General features: G+C 44.3%; 1 long non-coding RNA gene across 1 annotated transcript in view; it reads left to right on the forward strand.

Moving 5' to 3' along the window:
- Window positions 1–20433, forward strand: part of LOC309811077 — a 74259-nt gene that overhangs the window by 5816 nt on the left and 48010 nt on the right. The window contains exon 2 of the long non-coding RNA XR_014295100.1: window positions 7846–7931. This is a non-coding gene — a long non-coding RNA (uncharacterized lncRNA). The remainder of the gene's footprint in view (window positions 1–7845; window positions 7932–20433) is intronic.

Consider the following 20433-nt stretch of genomic DNA (forward strand, 5'->3'; position numbering starts at 1 on the left):
AAGTAACAGAGAAAAGTCTGGGCCGGGAGGCAGAGGAGGAGCTACAGGGTCCAGAGGACTTTGTAACAGAAAAAGGGAGGAACAGGAGGTTATTCAGGGGTTCCTAGGATCCCAGAAGACACCTCATGTCCACAATTCATGGAGGGCCCAAGGGCCAGATCTTCCTTCTCCACTAACAGGGACACCCACAGCCCAAGTGTCAGCAACTCAACTAGACTAGAAGTCTTTGGGGGATGGCTTTTTGGACTTCCTCCTTGGAGGAAGTAGAAATTGAGATAAGCTTTAAAAGTATGAAGAAATATGGAGGCAGAGGGCTTCCCTGGTGGCGCAGTGGTTGAGAGTCCGCCTGCCAATGCAGGGGACACGGGTTTGTGCCCCGGTCTGGGAAGATCTCACATGCCGCGGAGCAGCTGGGCCCGTGAGCCATGGCCGCTGAGCCTGTGCTCTGCAACGGGAGAGGCCACAGCAGTGAGGGGCCCGCGTACCGCAAAAAAAAAAAAAAAAAAGAAAAAGAAAGAAAGAAAGAAAGAAAAATATGGAGGCAGAAAGGCCATACTGAGCAGCAGAAACAGAACAAAGTAGTAGGAAGGGTGGGGGATGGTCTGGTGAAACAGCATTATTGGGTGATGGGCAGCCTGGAAAATTCTGTGGGGTGGGCTCTGAGTGCCAGAGGCCTGCTGTGGTGTGCAGTGGGGATAGGCAAAAGCTTTCCTTCCATCTCATCTCATTCCTCCCATTCCAACCATTCTCTCTCTCTCTCTGTGACATCCTCCCCCAAATCCATTTCTTCTCAGGGTTTGATCGTGGTGCTGGCCTGGTCTGGCCATGGCTGATACTGAAACTGACTATTTATAGCATTTGAGGACAGATAGAGCAGCAGGGCCAGTTTCCATGACTCCAGGGCTCCCGGAGGTTGGCTTCCTCTCTGTTGGGTCTCCACCCGCCCGCTCTGGGTCTGTCTTCTATTATCTCTGATGCTCTACTTCCGTGTGGTCATTTCTTGGGTAGCATCAGGGCTGCTGCTGGGTACGCTAGCAATGATAACTGACTTCAGATACCACACCTGGACACCCCACTCCTTGTATTAGACCACATTCCAGGCTGAGGAGATGTCTCAGCCATCACCACTGGGTGATGAGCCTGGGTTCTTCTCCTACTTCCAGGACTAGCTACCTAACCTCTGCCTTGAGCTCCTACCCACTGACCACCTGAGGTTATGAATCCCAGAGGGTAGGAAGGGAGGATACAAATTACAAAAGTCTAAAGGTGAAAGAGGCCAGAAAAAAATTAAGGTGGAAAAATGACCATGAAGACATGTGCTATCCGGCCAGATATTAGCTCCTATTTTGGGTCTTGGAAGCATGCTACAAAGAGAGTTCTGTCATTGGTCAGTTGTGAGGATTTGACAAACTACTTAGCCTATTGGGGCTGTTTCTTCTGTTTTAGTCAACAACTATCTACTGAATACTCCCCATTTACTATGCGCTGTTCTGTGCACTAAAAAATCAACAGCAGGGCTTCCCTGGTGGCGCAGTGGTTAAGAGTCCGCCTGCCATTGCAGGGTACACGGGTTCGTGCCCCGGTCCGGGAAGATCCCACATGCCACGGAGTGACTGGGCCCGTGAGCCATGGCCACTGAGCCTGCGCATCCGGAGCCTGTGCTCCACAACGGAAGAGGCCACGACAGTAAGAGGCCTGCGTACCACAAAAAAAGTAAAAAATAAACAGCAAACAAAACACGAAAATTTTCTCCCTCGTGGAGCTTACATTTTAGTGTAAGGGACAAACAATAAAATAAGTAAGTAAACTATGGATATACGTTTATGTAGGTGTGTGTGTATTTAAATAACTATGTATATCTATGTGTATTTGCATGCATGTTTTCCTGCCAAAAGGGCCTAGAAGCAAAGATCCTCCAGAGCAATGAGTACACTTGCTTTCCTGAACTTGGTTTCTAAATGCCATTAAAAGAACCAGGCCTTCTCAAGGAAATTCTAGGGCTGCAGCAGGATAAGTACAAGAGGAGCCCGGATTAGCTTTTTATGCAGAGAGTATGAAAGTACTTGAATAAGTGGTGGGCGTATTGCAGGAGAGGGAAATGTCACATCCTGGGACCTGCAGGAGTCCTTAGGGTGGACCACCAAGTGAGGGTTCTTGGTCTCGTAAGCAGGAAAGAATTCAAAAGCAGCCAGAGTAAAGGGAAAGCAAATTGATTTAGAGAGATACACATTTCATAGGCAGAATGTGGACTGTCTCAAAAAGTGAGAGCGGCCCTGAGGCATGGGTTCGTAGGTTTTTATAGGTTAAGTAATTTCATAGGCCGAGTGGGAGGAATATTCTTGCTATGTCAGGGCATGGTAGGGATTTCCCAGGAATTGGGCCACTGCCCACTTTTGGGCCTTTTTTGGTCCTCCTCGGAACTGTCATGGTGTAAGGGGGAGTGATTTTAGTATTACAATGAAGGTATAATGAGCTAAAGGTCAATGACTGGACTATTCTCAAAGCCACCTTGGTTTCAACTTTTATTCCAGCTGGTCTTTGTCGCATTCCAACAGCTGCACCCCTTCTTCATTATCTAGCGTTTGTGTCCTGCCCCTTTCCCTCCTGTCTCATTCCCTGCTCAGAGATTTTACTCCCATATTCTTATAGGAAGCAGAAGGGCAATGGTCCATCTTCTGTAGCTGCTTCAGAGCCAAGCAGGGGTATCGACCCTGCCTGTCAGGGAGTAAAAATCTCTGGATTTTTACTGTCCCCTGTCCCCAGGGGCAGGACAGCTTCTTGTTTTAAGTCAGAGGGAGGTATGGGTTGAAATCCTTGCATAGCCATCATTTTGATGTGGAACTGTTGTAACCCAGAAGACACGAACTTTACCAAGCGGTTAAAGAGGCACGGTCCAAAGAAGAGGAAGAGGAGTATGACCATGACTGGACCCAGGAGGGGCAGGAACCAAGTAAGGCTAGGGCGAGTGCTCTTAATAGTAGACCAGATGGCATTGGGGTCTGTCCCTGGTTGTAGTGGTATAACCATGATGCCTGGTAATAAATCTTTTTGATGTTCATCTTGATCTGGCCCGAGTTATTAACGTAGGTACAGCAGGTTTTGTTTATAACCACACAAATACCACCCTGCTCATCCAGGAAGTAATCCAACGCCAATCTATTGTCCATGACCACATTGCCCAATGAGTTTAAAGAAGTTGCAAGTCTATTTAGGGCATTGCCAGTGGTCAGGGCTAGGCTCTCTAAAGTGTTAGTTAGATTTTCTAGGGTTTTCTCATGGAAGGCAAAGCTTTCCCATGGAGCTGCCAATCCCCCTGCCGGCCCTATTCCTGCTAATATTAATCCGATGGCCCTCTTGGGACTGTATTGAGTATTATTATGAATTGTGACTGTGAATGGGACCAAGTGTCCTAATGTACCCTCTCTCTCATGCCACACATTATGGATATAAGGATAAGCATTTACAAAGGGATCAAATTTTCCCTGGGGTGCGCTTGTCTTTGGGCTCTCATTCTGGGAATTGCTACATATCCAGACATATCCTGAAGGTGAAGTAAGAGATCTGGGAACAGAAGAATTTAGGAAGGAAGCAGCCGTAGGGATCCATGGAAGGGACAAGTTATGAACACAATGCAGGGACAAGGGCCCATTAGTATATTCAAAATAGTTAAGTCAGGAGTATTCCATGCCCTTGGCTTAGATGAGATGGTAGAGTAAGAAGGTTTTAACTCACTGCTTCCATAGAGCCTGACAATTTCTAGCCCAATTTTTAGTCCATTCCATCCCTATCCCATAGGCACTTGGGGTCTGGTCTTCATTATAAGCACACAGAATGAAGGCATCCTTTGGAATGCAGTTTGGGTCTGGGTTCCAAGACACTGTTGTGATATTACCATCTGGTGGCCAGGGATTGCTCTAAAGAGGCTGTCACCATACCCAGGAGAACCATTAGAGGTGTAGTGGCATCAGAAGCATGACTGGTTTTCTGAATAACAAAAGTAGCCATGATTAATGGAAAAGTTATAAGCACCCCTTTTTTTTTTTTTTTTTTTTTTTTTTTGCAGTACATGGGCCTCTCACTGTTGTGGCCTCTCCAGTTGCGGAGCACAGGCTCTGGACGTGCAGGCTCAGCGGCCATGGCTCACGGGCCCAGCCGCTCCGCGGCATGTGGGATCTTCCCGGACCGGGGCACGAACCCATGTCCCCTGCATCAGCAGGTGGACTCTCAACCACTGTGCCACCAGGGAAGCCCATATGCACCCTTTTAAAAGGAGTCAAACATAGGCAAGATATTGGGCCTGACGGGGGTGGGGGTATTACCCATCGTGCTCAAATCGGTAGAGGGAGGTTTTTCCATGTGTTCGAATTGATAATACTCTTGTTGTATGTACCTATATGTACCTGTAATTGTTGTTGTAAGCCAGGGTTTTTATGGCAGACCCAACAATTAACTAGTTTTTCTCCCCGAATGGCTGTTTTAGATGTGTTTACTAAAACATTACTTTCCCATTCCCCCTGAGCCATGACCATCGTCAGAAGTCCTACTAGGAGTATCGTGGCTTTTGACGTCATATTACTATATATTTGTTCAGACCCAGCAGAGGCAAAGAAGATGTTTACCTGGGGGAGGGTGTTCTGAAAAGTGGCAGAATAAGAGCATGATAGTCAGAAACACAAACATGACTAGGTCAACCCATACCTGTTCTCTGGAACAAGTATCTGAGGTCTCCCACTGCCTTGCAGGAGTAGGTCCCCTCTGGTTCCTATTGAGTCTCATAAGGTACAGGTTTTATTCTAGACAGATGTACCCAGCTAGTAACTCCTCTTAGCTTGACAGCAGTTGGAGTACTTAGTAACACTTGATATGATCCCTTCCATTTTAGTTGTAGCTGGTCATCAAGGGACCCTTCCTTCCAAGTTTTTAGTAGGACAGAGTCCCCTGAGTGGGCAGAGACCTCGACCTTTGCTTTTGTGGGGGTGGGTAGCGCTTCGTTCCCTTGGAGGGCACTTTGAACTTGGCTCAAGCTAACAATGTGGGAGACCAGTTTGTGGGTTTCCTCATCAAACAAAAGATCTGAAGTCAAAAAAGGGCCTTGCGTAAGTCATTTCAATGGGGCTAAGTTTTAAAATTCCCTGCGGGGCCATCCTGGTCCGTAGAAGGGCTGAGGCAGGAGGGAGACCCAGGTTTCTGAAGTCTCGGCATAAATTAGCAAGCGTTCTTTGTAGAACATGATTTGCCTTTTCTACCTTGCCTGAGGATTGGGGCCTCTAGGAAGAGTGGCAGCTGTAGTTAATACTCAGAGCTGAGGAAACCTGTTGGGTCAGTTTGGCAGTGAAGGAAGGTCCGTTATCACTCTGTAAGCTTTTGGGTAACCCGATCTCGGAACTATCTCTTTAAGCAGAAATGTGGATACTCCTATTGCTTTTTCAGTTTTAGTAGGGAAAGCTTCTATCCACCCTCTAAAGGTGTCTATGAATAACAATAGGTGTTTCCATCCCCTACATGGGGGCATTTGGGTCAAGACCACTTGCCAATCCTCCCCTGGATAGGTTCCCCAATGTTGTATGGGCCAAGTTAGGGCGGGAAGTATGGGGCATCTTCCTGGGCCACTGGGGGCGCAAAGCTCACAAGCCTTGATGACATTTTTAACAATTTGGGACAGTCCTTTACCCAGCAACACCTGCGTAACCAGTTTGAATAGGTAGTCTTGCCCTAAGTGGGAGGATTCATGGAAGTACTTAAGTATTTTCCATTGCTTGGCCCCAGGAGTGAGAAGCTTGTTATCTTTTGTCAGCCACCCTGAGAGGTCTCTTTCCAGTTCCCTGCCTGTTCTTCTGGTGTATAAGGTGGCACCACTGAGAAGGGAGGAGCTTGTTGGGTCCGAGAGCTGCAGCTTGTAGGGCCAGCTGTTCTTTGGCTACTGTCTTAGTGACCTTGTCGGCCAGGGCATTTCCCTTTGTAAGGGAGGTGTTGTCCCTTTGGTGGCCTCTGCAGTGAATGACTGCAACCTCCTTTGGAAGCTGGACGGCTTCTAGCAGTTCTAGAATTTCTGCCTGGTGTTTCATAGGTAGACCCGTTGACTGTTAGTAATCTCCTTTCTTTCCATATGGCAGCATGGGCATATAGTACTAGGAATCCGTACTTGGAATCAGGATATATATTGATTCTTAATCCCTTTCCTAGCTAGAGTGCTCTGGTCAAGCCAATCAATTCGGCCTCTTGGGCGGAAGTGTGAGAGGGTAGAGCTCCAGACTCAACAATTGACTCAACTGACTATGACATAGCCGGCCTTTCTAACCCCTTCATGTATACAGCTGCTTCCATAGGTAAATCATTCTGCATCAGGATTGGTTAGGGGCTCGAGGCCAGGTCTACTGGAGTAAACTTGTTCAATAGCCTCCACACAGGAGTGAACAAGGGACCCTTGGGGTGGGGGGGTCTGGCCTTAGAGTAGCTGGGTTCAGGGCTTGGCAGACCTTAAGAGTTATGCCTGGGGTATCCAGTAGGAGGGCTTGGTGCTTAAGTCATCATCCACCCATCGGACATTGGTGTCCCTTTGCTTCTAGGACTCCTTGTACTTGGTGAGGAGTTAGGGCTTCCAGGGGTTGTCCCAGAGTGAACTTATTGACCTCTTCTACTAGCAGAGAGGGGCAGCCACTGCCCTAAGACATCGTGGCCATCCAGTGGCCACCTGATCAAGTTGTTTTGAGAAATGAGCTATTGGTTTTGGGAGGTCCCCAGGTTTTTGGGTGAGGACACCCAGGGCTACCCGTTGTCTCTCAGCTTTTAGAGGGTAAAGGGTTTTTCTAAGTTCAGGAGACCTAATACAGGGGCAGTCCCAAATTTTAGTTTTAGAGCTAGGAACGTCTGTTGGCAATCTTTACCCCAGTTGAGGGGTTTGTGGTCACCTCCTTTCAGGGCCTCATAGAGAGGCTTTACTCTGAGCCTGAATCCAGGTATCCAGATCCTGCAAAATCCTGCCATCCCCAGAAAGGCCCTCAGTTACCTCTTAGTCTGGAGGGTTACAATGGCTTCCTTTCAGTCCTGGGCTAGAGTCCTCATCCCAGAGGTGAGCACATATCCCAGGTACTTAACCTGTTGGGTGGAAATCTGGGCCTTGTGAGGAGACTCGATATCCTCATCCCCCTAGGAAGTTGAGGATGTGAATGGTGTTTTTATCTGAGTCTTCCCTAGTGGGACTGGAAATTAGGAGGTCATCTCCATACTGTAGGAGAGACCCGTTGACCAACTGTAATTCTATTAATTCCTTTGCTAATGTGTTCCCAAATAGGTGGGAGCTATCCCTGGAGCCTTGGGGCAGCGTGGTCCAGGTTAGCTGGGAAGTGCTATGAGTATCTGGATCTGTCCACTCAAAGGCAAAGAGATATTGGGAGTCTGGGTGCAGGGTAATGCAAAGGAAGGTGTCCTTTAGGTCCAGCCCTGTAAACCAGTTAACATTTACTGGAACTTGGGTCAGTGGCTCTGATCCAGATCTTCTAGATCCTGCCCGCCCCCCGGTGAGCTTTCATAAGCCGGGGCAGGAACTCTGAGGTTGTGCAGAGGCTATAGGGCTGCCGCCAATAATGGTGCCTTTCGTTGTTGTCCCTGAATCCTTTTCACTTCCTCAACACTATCTCTACTGTTAAATACTCCAAAGGCCAAGTCCATGAGCTGATGCTTGGGGGGTTGGGGTCCCATAGCTGCCTTCTGTAATTTTCTCCTCATGTCTGGGGTAGATTGAGTGATAAAATGGGTATTTACTAGGACTTGCCCTTTGGAGGTGTGGGATTAATACTGGTATACTTTCTTTTTTTTAATTGATTAATTAATTTTTTTTTCTGGCAGGCATGCAGGATCTTACTTCCCCCATCAGGGCTTGAACCTGTGCCCCCTGCAGTGGAAGCTCAGAGTCTTAACCACTGGACCACGAGGTAAGTCACAATATTGGTATTCTTTCTAAAAGCTTCTACCAGGCAGTCCTGGAAGAGGGCTGGATTCTCGTCTTTTCCCTGTGTTACTGAAACCAAGCAGGACCCTGTGGAGCTCCTGGGCACAGAAGCCTTTCCATGTCCCACATTCCCTGTTTGTAGGGAACAGACTCCAGCTTCCATGACCTACCCTGAGTTTCAAAGTGCAGATTCGAGCAGTTGCTAATCAGAGAAGGGAGAGGTAGATTACGTGTTCCTGATTTCGGACTGCCATTTCATCAGCAGATGCCAGGGCTGCACCAAAGATCTAGCTTTTCTCTTCAAAGGTGCAGCAGGTAGAAAGGGGGGATCCCCTCAAGTAAGCTCATAGAACTTTGTCAGCTTGGTGAATTCCTCCAAGGACCGACTGGGGTCCTCAGAAAATAAAACGACCAAATTTCTCTTTGCAAGTAGCTAGGTCAGCCATAGGAAAAGGGACATGGACCCTGATTGTTCCCTGTCACCAGCCAGCACTTCGCTTGAAGGACAGAGTTTGGTATTGGGAGGCTGGTGGGTAGCCCTGTTGCAGGAAGGGGGATCCCTTCCAGGGCCTGAGAGTGGGCTCTTATCTAACACTTGGAAATGAGTTGTCCGAGGAGACACTCATGCTGACAAATCAAAAGACTTTATTGGGAAGGGCTTCTGCTGGCCCCCCGGAGAGCAGTAGTGGAAGGGAACCCAGGAGGACTGCTCAGCCACGTGGCTTGAAGTCTCAGCTTTTATGGTAATGGGGTTAGTTTCCAGGTTGTCTCTGGCCAATCATCTCTGGCCCATATTTGGTGACTAAGGGTCCTTCCTGGTGATGCACACATCTATCAGCCAAGATGGATTCCAGCGTGAGGGCTTCTGGGAGTTTGGCAGGACATATCGTCTCCTCCCCCCTCCTTTTGGCCCCTCTCGAATTTTCCTGATTAGTTTTCTGCGGCAGCAACAGAGACCTCCTGTTGTGAGACAACTCAGGCAAGCGATTATCAATGCACCTGGCCAAGGTGGGCAGTTTCGGTCAATGGTTCCCTAACAACTCTGCTTTGTGTAGCACTGACAGGACTCACCTCTGGTAATGGAGGATATAGGACAGGGCTGGAGGGATAAGGTGGTGGGATTTCCAGCTGTCCAGGTGGGGCGCTAGGGGTAGATGGTCTGAAAAACTCTCCCCCCTCAGAATTGGGAGAAGGGGTAGGAGTTCCCCGTGTGGACCTCGAGGAGGTGGACTCATAAGGGGGTCACCTAAAACATGAATGCCAGCTAAGAAATGTAGAGGGAGTACAGGAGTATAAAAACCATCTTTTTGCAATATCATAGTCAAAATTAATTCAGGCAAGAATCATCACTGGGTGCAAAATCTAGGGTGAGAGTTTTATGAGGAACAGGATGCTTTTATGCTTTTTTTAAAAAATAGATCTTCATCGGAGTATAATTGCTTCACAATACTGTGTTAGTTTCTGTTGTACTACAAAGTGAATCAGCCATATGCATACACATGTCCCCATATCCCCTCCATCTTGAGCCTCCCTCCCATCCTCCCTATCCCACCCCTCTAGGTCATTGCAAAGCACCGAGCTGATCTCCCTGTGCTATGCTGCTGCTTCCCACTAGCTAACTGTTTTACATTTGGTAGCGTAAATATGTCAGTGCTACTCTCACTTCTCCCCAGCTCTCCCCTCCCACCCCGTGTCCTCAAGTCCATTCCTATGTCTACATTTTTATTCCTGCCCTGCAACTAGGTTCATCAGTACCATTTTTTATTTTAGATTCTATATATATGCGTTAGCATACGGTATTTGTTTTTCTGTTTCTGACTTACTTCACTCTGTGTGACAGACTCTAGGTCCATCCACCTCACTACAAATAACTCAATTTCGTTTCTTTTTATGGCTGAGTAATATTCCATTGTATATGTGCCACATCTTCTTTATCCATTCATCTGTCAGTGGACACTTAGGTTGCTTCCATGTCCTGGTTATTGTAAATAGAGATGCAATGAACGTTGTGGTACATGACTCTTTTTGAATTATGGTTTTCTCAGGGCATATGCCCAGGAGTGGGATTGCTGGGTCATATGGTAGTTCTATTTTTAGTTTTTTAAGGGTCCTCCATACTGTTTTCCATAGCGGTTGTATCAATTTACATTCCCACCAACAGTGCAGGAGGGTTCCCTTTTCACCACACCCTTTCCAGCATTTATTGTTTCTAGATTTTTTGATAATGACCATTCTGACTGGTGTGAGGTGATACCTCATTGTAGTTTTGATTTGCATTTCTCTAATAATTAGTGATGTTGAGCATCTTTTCATGTGCCTCTTGGCCATCTGTATACCTTCCTTAGTGAAATGTCTATTTAGGTCTTCTGCCCTTTTTTTAAAAAAAATAAATTTATTTATTTATTTATTTTGGTTTTTTTTTTTGTTTTTGTATTTTATTTTATTTATTTTTTTATACAGAAGGTTCTTATTAGTTATCCATTTTATACATATTAGCGTATATATGTCAATCCCAATCTCCCAATTCATCACACCACCCCACCCCTGGCACTTTCCCCCCTTGGTGTCCATACGTTTGTTCTCTACATCTGTGTCTTAATTTCTGCCCTGCAAACTGGTTCATCTGTACCATTTTTCTAGGTTCCACATATATGCGTTAATAAATGATATTTGTTTTTCTCTTTCTGACTTACTTCACTCTGTATGACAGTCTCTAGATCCATCCACATCTCTACAAATGACCCAATTTCGTTCTGTTTTATGGCTGAGGAATATTCCATTGTATATATATACCACATCTTCTTTATCCATTCGTCTGTCAATGGACATTTAGGTAGCTTCCATGTCCTGGCTATTGTAAATAGTGCTGCAATGAACACTGGGGTGCATGTGTCTCTTTGGATTATGGTTTTCTCTGGGTATATGCCCAGTAGTGGGATGCTGGGTCATATGGTAATTCTATTTTTAGTTTTTTAAGGAACCTCCATACTGTTCTCCATAGTGGCTGTATCCATTTACATTCCCACCAATAGTGCAAGGGGGTTCCCTTTTCTCCACACCCTCTCCAGCATTTGTTGTTTGTAAATTTTCTGATGATGCCCATTCTAACTGGTGTGAGGTGATACCTCATAGTAGCTTTGATTTGCATTTCTCTAATAATTAGTGATGTTGAGCAGCTTTTCATGTGCTTCTTGGCCATCTGTATGTCTTCTTTGGAGAAGTGTCTATTTAGGTCTTCTGCCCTTTTTTGATTGGGTTGTTTGTTTTTTTAATATTGAGCTGCATGAGCTGTTTATATATTTTGGAGATTAATCCTTTGTCTATTGATTCATGTGCAAATAATTTCTCCCATTCTGAGGGCTGTCTTTTCGTCTTGTTTGTAGTTTCCTTTGCTGTGCAAAAGCTTTTAAGTTTCATTAGGTCCCATTTGTTTATTTTTGTTTCTATTTGCATTACTCTAGGAGGTGGGTCAAAAAAGATCTTGCTGTGATTTATGTCAAAGAGTGTTTTTCCTATGTTTTCCTCTAAGAGTTATATAGTGTCTGGTCTTACATTTAAGTCTTTAATCCATTTGGAGTTTATTTTTGTTTATGGTGTTAGGTAGTTTCTAATTTCATTCTTTTACATGTAGCTGTCCAGTTTTCCCAGCACCACTTATTGAAGAGGCTGTCTTTTCTCCATTTTGTGTTCTTGCCTCCTTTGTCGTAAATTAGGTGCCCATATGTGTGTGGGTTTATCTCTGGGCATTCTATCCTGTACCACTGAGTTCTATTTCTGTTCTTGTACCAGTACCATACTGTTTTGATTACTGTAGCTTTTGTGGTATAGTTTGAAGTCAGGGAGCCTGGTTCCTCCAACTCCATTTTTCTTTCTCACGATTGCTGTGGCTATTCAGGGTCTTTTGTGTTTCCATATGAATTATAAAATTTTTTGTTCTAATTCTGTGAAGAATGCCATTGGTAGTTTGATAGGGATTGTATTAAATCTGTAGATTGCTTTGGGTAGTATAGTCATTTTCACAGTATTGATTCTTCCAACCAAGAACATGGTATACTTCTCCATCTGTTTATGTCATCTTTGATTTCTTTCATCAGTGTTTTATAGTTTTCTGAGTACAAGGCTTTTGCCTCCTCAGGCAGGTTTATTCGTAGGTATTTTATTCTTTTTGTTGCAATGGTAAATGGGAGTGTTTCCTTAATTTCTCTTTCTGATTTTTCATTGTTGTTGTATAGGAATGCCAGAGATTTCTGTGCATTAATTTTGTATCCTGCAACCTTACCAAATTCATTGATTAGTTCTAGTAGTTTCCTGGTGGCATCTTTAGGATTTTCTATGTATAGCATCATGTCATCTGCAAGCAGTGACAGTTCTACTTCTTTTCCAGTTTGGATTCCTTTTATTTTTTTTCTTCTCTGATTGCCATGGCTAGGACTTCCAAAACTATGTTGAATAAGAGTGGTGAGAGTGGACATCCTTGACTTATTCCTGATCTTAGTGGAAATGCTTTCAGTTTTTCACCATTGAGTATGATGCTTGCTGTGGGTTTGTCATATATGGCCTTTATTATGTTGAGGTAGGTTCCCTCTATGCCCATATTCTGGAGAGTTTTTATCATAAATTGGTGTTGAAGTTTGTCAAAAGCTTTTTCTGCATCTATTCAGATGATCATATGGTTTTTATTCCTTAATTTGTTAATGTGGTATATCACATGGATTGATTTGTGTATATTGAAGAAGCCTTGCATCCCTGGGATAAATCCCACTTGATCATCGTGTATGAGCCTTTTAATATATTGTTGGATTCAGTTTGCGAGTATTTTGTTGAGGATTTTTGTGTCTCTCTTCATCAGTGATATTGGCCTGTAATTTTCTTTCTTTGTGGTATCTTTGTCTGATTTTGGTATCAGGGTGATGGTGGCTTCAAGTATCTCCCCACAGATTGCTTATTAGATGCAAAGGAAGAAAAACAACAACAATACATTATAACCAAGCAGGACTCACTTTTGGTGACACCTCCCTCAACCCCTTTTATTTAATAGAGGGTTGTCTGATGTTTCCTTGTGATTAGGTTTAGGTTATGCTTTCCTGTCTGGAATGTTACATAGCAATGCAGCATCCTCAGGATGTCATGTTTGAGTCACACAGTGTTCTTCTTTAATTTTTTTTTGGCTGCATTGGGTCTTCGTTGCTGCACGTGGGCTTTCTCTAGTTGCGTCGAGAGGGGGCTACTCTTCATTGTGGTGCACAGGCTTCTCATTGTAGTGGCTTCTCTTATTGCAGAGCACGGGCTCTAGGCGTGGGGGCTTCAGAAGTTGTGGTTCGCCATCTCTAGAGCGCAGGCTCAGTAGTTGTGGCACATGGGCTTAGTTGCTCCACGGCATGTGAGATCTTCCCAGACCAGGGCTCAAACCCTTGACCCCTGCATTGGCAAGCGGATTCTTAACCACTGCACCACCAAGGAAGTCCCACACAGTTTTCTTTGACCCCTCAGTGGTGATGTTAATTTTGATCTCCTGACAAGATGGTGTTGAATTTTGCCATGTGGTTACCAAACGCAAGTTCATGTGCCCGATGCACAGTGAGGCCAAACGATCCCAATATGTCATGTCAGAGTTTGGAGCAGAGAAATGTTTATTGCAGGGCAATGCAAGGAGACGGGTGGTGCATGCCCTCCAAAGCCTCCATTCCCTGAAAGGTTTCAGCAAAACAGTTTTAAAGGCCAAGTGGGGAGCAGGGTTGCAGGGTACATGATCAGCTCGTGCATACTTCTCTGATTGGTTGGTGTTGAGGTGGTTAGCCGTGAATCAATTCTTAGGTGCTAGTAGCTGCATGGGAGGGCGCAGGGAGGCTACGTGCTCATGATCATCAAGCAGTTAATTTTTTCCATTTGGTGGTGGTTTTGGTCCCTGAAAAACTCAGGAAATAGGCTTGAGATACTATTACTTGTGTACTTCAGAGAGGATCTACAGTAGAGGATATGGGGGAAGGGTCTGTCCCAGGAAGGACCCATAGGGTCCTGCTCAGTTACAGAGGGACTATATTGTTCAAAAACGGCAATGTCATAAAAGACAAAGGAAGGATGTGGACATGCTTCAGATTAAAGGAGAGTAAAGAGTCAGACAATCCAAATGCAATACATCTGATAGTAGACTTGCCCTTGTACTGGAGAGAAGAATGGATACAGATGGTAGAAAAGCACTGTATCAATGTTAAACTTACTGGTTGATAACTATGGTTGTGTAAGAGAATATCCGTATCTTTAGGAAACATATACTGAAGTATTTAGGGACAAAGGACCACATGTATATAACTTATTCTCAAATGGTTCAGAAAAAAGTTGTGTATTTGTGACTGTTTGTGTGAGAGAGAGAGGCAAAGAGAACGCAAATGAAGCAAATGGGAAAAATGTTAATAAATGAATTTGGGTAAAGGACATATGGGTGTTCTTTGTGCTGTTCTTTTCCTTTTTTTTTTTTTTTTTTTTTTGTGGTACACGGGCCTCTCACTGTTGTGGCCTCTCCCGTTGCGGGGCACAGGCTCCCGACGCGCAGACTCAGCGGCCATGGCTCACGGGCCTAACCAATCCCCGGCATGTGGGATCTTCCGGGACCAGGGCACGAACCCGTGTCCCCTGCATCGGCAGGCGGACTCTCAACCGCTGCGCAACCACGGAAGCCCTGTGCTGTTCTTACTCTTGGTACTTTTCAGTTGTTTTGAAGTTATTTCCAAATAAAATGTTTTTTAAGAAAAATATGTAGTGTGATAGATAGCATTATGTTCTATGGATAAAAATAAAGCAAGGTTGCAAATGTCAATCATAAAATGATGAGGGAAGACTATGGAGCAGGACCCTATTGGGGCTTCCCGGGACAGAACTCTCCCCACCTCCTCTGCTTTAGCTCCTCTCTGAAGCATCTAGATAATATTATCTGATGATTTTCAGGTGCTGAAAACTCAGTTCCTCAGTTTTTCAGATGCTAAAACCACCACCAAATGGAAGGAATTAACTGCTTGATGATCATGAGCATGTAGCCACAGACGTTCTGGTGCCTAAGGATTGGTCACCATCAACCAATCAGAGAACTGTGCACGAGCTGATCAGTACCCTTGGACGCCCAGCCCTCACCTTGCTGAAAGTCTTCAGGGAGTTTGCGTTTTTGAGCAAGACCCTAGCGTTCTCCTTGCTTGACCCTGCAGTAAACCTTTCTCTGCTCCCAAACTCCACGAACTTGGCGTTCAGTAACAAGACTTCAGGAAAGTGATGTGAGTCAAGACCTGAGCCCAGTGAGTGAGCAGCCCATGTGGCTATGGGCGGGAAGAGCATTCCAGGTGGAAGAAATAGTAAGTTCAAAGATGGGAACAAGCCTGGCACCTTCATTGGCAGTGAGGCCAGTGGGGCTGTAGCTGAGAGAGGGGAAGAGTAGGAGGGGAGGTGAGAGAAATAACAGAGAGTCTGGGCGTTTGAGAACCACTAGAAGTAAGAGGGAAGGTCCTAGGGCTTCGCACAGAGGATTAAACTGATCTTTTGTTTTCAACGCTCTGCTTGCTGTGTGAAGCAGATGGAAGAGGAGGTGAGAGCAGAAGCAGGGGAGCAGTAACTGGGTCGTTGTAATAGTCCAGGCAAGAGACAATTATTGGCTGGGACCCAGGGTGGGAGCAGAGGGTCTGGGAGCAGTGCTTGGATTCTGGCTCTATTTTAAAGCATTTGCTGATGGATAGGAAGTGACGTACAGGAGGGTTGTTGTAGATGAATCAAGTGTTTTGGCCTGAAGAGCAGCTACGAAGATGGAATTTCCATTAACTGAAATGGGGGAGCCTGTGGGTGAAGCAGCTTTGGGGATACACTGAGGAATTTAGTTCTGGACATATTTAAGTTTCAGACACCCATTCAGTATTTCAGTAGAGGCGTGGAGCAGGCAGTTGTAAGTAGGATTCAGGCCATGGGAGAGCCCCAGGCAAGAGATGTGCCTATAGAGGATTTTTAAAGACATGAGAGTCGATGAGGGCACCGGGGAAGTAGAGAGGCGAGGGCCACAGATTGGGCCTGGGAACGCCAAATGCAAGCTGCTGGCCTGGGAAATGAGGAGAAACTACCAAAGGAGGCCGAGAGGGGGCAGCCAGAGAGGGAGGAGGAGAACCAAGAGAGGGTGGGGTCCTGGAAGCCAAGGGAGGAAAGTGTTTTGAGGAGGAAGGAGTGATCAGGTGTGTCAGATACTGCTGACAAGTTGAGGGAGTCGGGAGTTAAGAATCAACTGTGAGGCAATTATCCTCCAATAAAGATGTTTAAAAAATAATTAAATAAAGCTAATAATAACAACTTAAAAAAAAGAATCAAACGCGGGGGCTTCCCTGGTGGTGCAGTGGTTAAGATTCCGTCTGCCAATACAGGGGACACGGGTTTGAGCCCTGGTCCGGGAAGATCCCACATGCTGCACAGCCACTAAGCCCGTGCGCCACAGCTCCTGAGCCTGCGCTGTAGAGCCCGAAAGCCACAACTACTGAGCCCGCGTGCCTAGAGCACGTGCTCTGCAAGAAGAGAAGCCACCGCAGTAAGTCCGCACACCGCAATGAAGAGTAGCGCCCGCTGGCCACCACTACAGAAAGCTGGCGCGCAGCAAAGACCCAATGCAGCCAAAAATAAATAAATAAATAAATAAATTGATAGGGGGGAAAAATCAACCGCGGGATGTAATGCTGTTTCGGGATGTAATGCTGTTAAGGTCATTGAGGGTTTTGACGAGAGTTTTATTGCGACGTGGGTGCAAAATCCTGATTGGAGTGGGCTCAAGGGGTAATGAGAGGGGAGGAATTGGAGACAGCGAGTAGAGACAGCTGTACTGAGGCCCTTTGCTGTAAAGGGAACGAGAGAAACGAGGCAGTAGCTGGAGGAGGAGCAGCATCAAGGGAGGTTTCCCTTAACTGGAGACAGTGGATTGGCTGTGTTTTGTAGGGTCCTGGAAAGGGACTCTGTTTTTTCTTATTCTCTCTCTGGCCTGACCCTGCTCCTGGTTGACCCTGTAAAGCCCCCTGAATTAAAAAGTTTAACTTCCTCTCTGTCCTGTTTCTTCATGCAGCTCTTCTTGAAACTCTAGGTTCTCTTGTCCTGCAGCTCCACTTTCCCCATCTCATCTGGTCTGTTTCTCTCGTAATTTCCTAGAAGTGCCCCCTAGATCCACACCAGCTGCTCTGGTTTATCCCCCTTTACAATGGCTGCCCTCCTTGTCTCCCAATGCTGCAAGTTAACTTTAGAGTTTTGGGAACTTTTGGAAAATACTTAAGACGGTTCTTCTACAATGGACTCCCATCTCTAAATCCACAGTCGTTCTGTGGGTAGGAAACATTTTATCATAGAAGAGATTTTAGGAAGTGGTATCAGTTGAGGGTGGAGTGGGGCATAAGATGATGAATTTTTAGCAACAGAAAGGAAAGGACAAATTGAAGATAAGTTCCAAGGAAGAACTGACAGGTCTTGTCAACAGTTGTGTGCCAATATAGATGTGTTGAGAGCCTTCAATATGGCATAACCTTTGATCTGGCAATTCCACTTCTAGGAACTTATCTAGAAAAAAATGAAGGCAATTAAGGTACTAAGAGTACACAAAAGGTTGTTCATCATAGACTATACATAGTTGCAAAATACTGGAAACATCCTAAGTGCCAACAGTAGAGGGCTGCTAGATATACCATGTGATCATTAAAACAGTGACATAGAGGAGAATATGTATTGTCAAGAAAGGTGCTTGTGATAAGTAAAAAGAGCAGGTTGCAGACACTCATGTTACACATATGCACATCTGTGTGGAATACTTCAAGAGGTATCCCAATATGTCATGTCAGAGTTTGGAGCAGAGAAATGTTTATTGCAGGGCAATGCAAGGAGATGGGTGGTGCATTCCAGTACCATGTATCTTTTCGAATTATGGCTTTCTCCAGATACATGCCCAGGAATGGGATTGCAGGATGATATGGTAGTTCTATATTTAGTTTTTTAAGGAACCTCTCTACTGTTCTCCATAATGGTTGTACCAAGTAACATTCCTGCCAACAGTGTAGGAGGGTTCCCTCTTCTCCACACCCTCTCCAGCCTTTATTGGTTGTAGATTGTTTGATGGTGGCCAGCGGCAGTGATGATGGGAGTGCTCTGGAACTATGAATTTAAAAAAATTTTTCCTTTTAATTTTTCTTTTTTTAGTTTAATTTTTTAAATTTAAATTTTATTTTTTTATTGAAGTATGGTTGATTTACAATGTTGTATTAGTTTCAGGTGTACAGCAAAGTGATTCAGTCATATATATCTATTCTGTTTCAGATTCACTTCCCTTATGGGTTATTACAAACTATTGAGAATAGTTCCCTGTGCTCTACAGTAGGTCCTTGTTGGTTATCTGTATATATAGTCATGTGTATGTTAATGCCAAACTCCTAATTTATCCCTCCCCCCTTCCCTTTTGATAACCATAAGTGTGTTTTCTATGTCTGTGGGTCTATTTCTTTTTCGTAAATAAGTTCATTTGTATCTTTTTTTTAGATTCCACATATAAGTGATATCATATGACATTTGTCTTTCTCTGACTTCACTTAGTATGATAATCTCTAGGTCCATCCATGTTGTGCAAATGGCATTATTTCATTCTTTTTTTTATGGCTGAGTAATAGTCCATTGTGTGTGTGTGTGTGTGTACACACACACACACACATACCACATCTTCTTTATTCATCTGTCAATGGATATTTACTTTGCTTCTGTGGCTTGGCTATTGTAAATAGTGCTGCTATGAACATTGGGGTGCATGTATCTTTTCGAGTTAATGCTTTTTCCAGATATATGCCCAGGAATTGGATTGCAGGATGATATGGTAGTTCTATATTTAGTTGCTTTTTGTTTGTTTGTTTGTTTGTTTTGCGGTACGCGGGGCTCTCACTGTTGTGGCCTCTCCCGTTGCAGAGCACAGGCTCCAGACGCACAGGATCAGTGGCCACGGCTCACAGGCCCAGCCGCTCCGCAGCATGTGGGATCTTCCCGGACTGGGGCACGAATCCGTGTCCCCTGCATCGGCAGGCGGACTCTCAACCACTGCGCCACCAGGGAAGCCCCAAGTTTGTATTTTAAAAAACTTTTAAATTTTTCTTTATTTAGTTTAATTTTTTAAATTTAAATTTTATTTTTTTAATTGAAGTATAGTTATTTACAATGTTGTATTAGTTTCAGGTATACAGCAAATTTATTCAGTTATATATATCTATTCTTTTTCAGATTCTTTTCCCTTATAGGTTATTGCAAAATATTGAGTATAGTTCCCTGTACTCTACAGTAGGTCCTTGTTGGTTATCTATATATATAGTCATGTGTATGTTAATTCCAAACTCCTAATTTATCCCTCCCCCCTTCTCTTTTGATAACCATAAGTTTGTTTTCTATCTGTGGGTCTATTTCTTTTTTGTAAATAAGTTCATTCATATCTTTTTTTTAGATTCCACATATAAGTGATATCATATGACATTTGTCTTTCTCTGACTTCACTTAGTATGATAAACTCTAGGTCTATCCATGTTGTGCAAAAGGCATTATTTCATTCTTTTTTATGGCTGAGTAATAGTCCATTGTGTATGTGTGTGTGTATACACACACACACACACACACACACCACATCTTCTTTATTCATCTGTCAGTGGATATTTACTTTGCTGCTGTGTCTTGGCTATTGTAAATAGTGCTGCTATGAACGTTGGGGTGCATGTATCTTTTTGAATTATGGCTTTCTCCAGAGAAATGCCCAGGAATGGGATTGCAGGATGATATGGTAGTTCTATATTTAGTTTTTTAAGGAACCTCTCTACTGTTCTCCATAATGGTTGTACCAATTTACACTCCTGCCAACAGTGTAGGAGGGTTCCCTTTTCTCCACACCCTCTCCAGCATTTATTGTTTGTAGATTTTTTGATGATGGCCATTCTGACTGAGGTGAGATGATACCTCACTGTAGTTTTGATTTGCATTTCTCTAATAATTAGTGATGTTGAGCATCTTTTCATGTGCTCTTTGGCCATCTGTATGTCTTCTTTGTAGAAATGTCTATTTAGATCTTCTACCCATTTTTTGATTAGGTTGTTTATTTTTTTCGACATTGAGCTGGATGAGCCGTCTCTTTGTTTTGTTTATGATTTCCTTTCCTTTGCAAAAGCTTTTACATTTAATGAGGTCCCACTTGTTTTTTGTTTTTTATTTCCATTACTCTAGGAGATGGATCCAGAAAGATACTGCTGGGATTTATGTCAAAGAGTGTTCTGCCTATGTTTTCCTCTAGAAGTTTTATAGTATCTGGTCTTATATTTTGGTCTTTAATCCATTTTGAGTTTATTTTTGTGTACGGTGTTAGAGAATGTTCCAATTTCATTCTTTTACATGTAGCTGTCCAGTTTTCCCAGCACCACCTATTGAAGAGAGTGTCTTTTCTCTGTTTTATATTCTTGCCTCCTTTGTCATAG

This window comes from Mesoplodon mirus (assembly GCF_964341445.2).
Source record: "Mesoplodon mirus genome assembly, chromosome: 2".
Lineage (NCBI taxonomy): Eukaryota > Metazoa > Chordata > Mammalia > Artiodactyla > Ziphiidae > Mesoplodon > Mesoplodon mirus.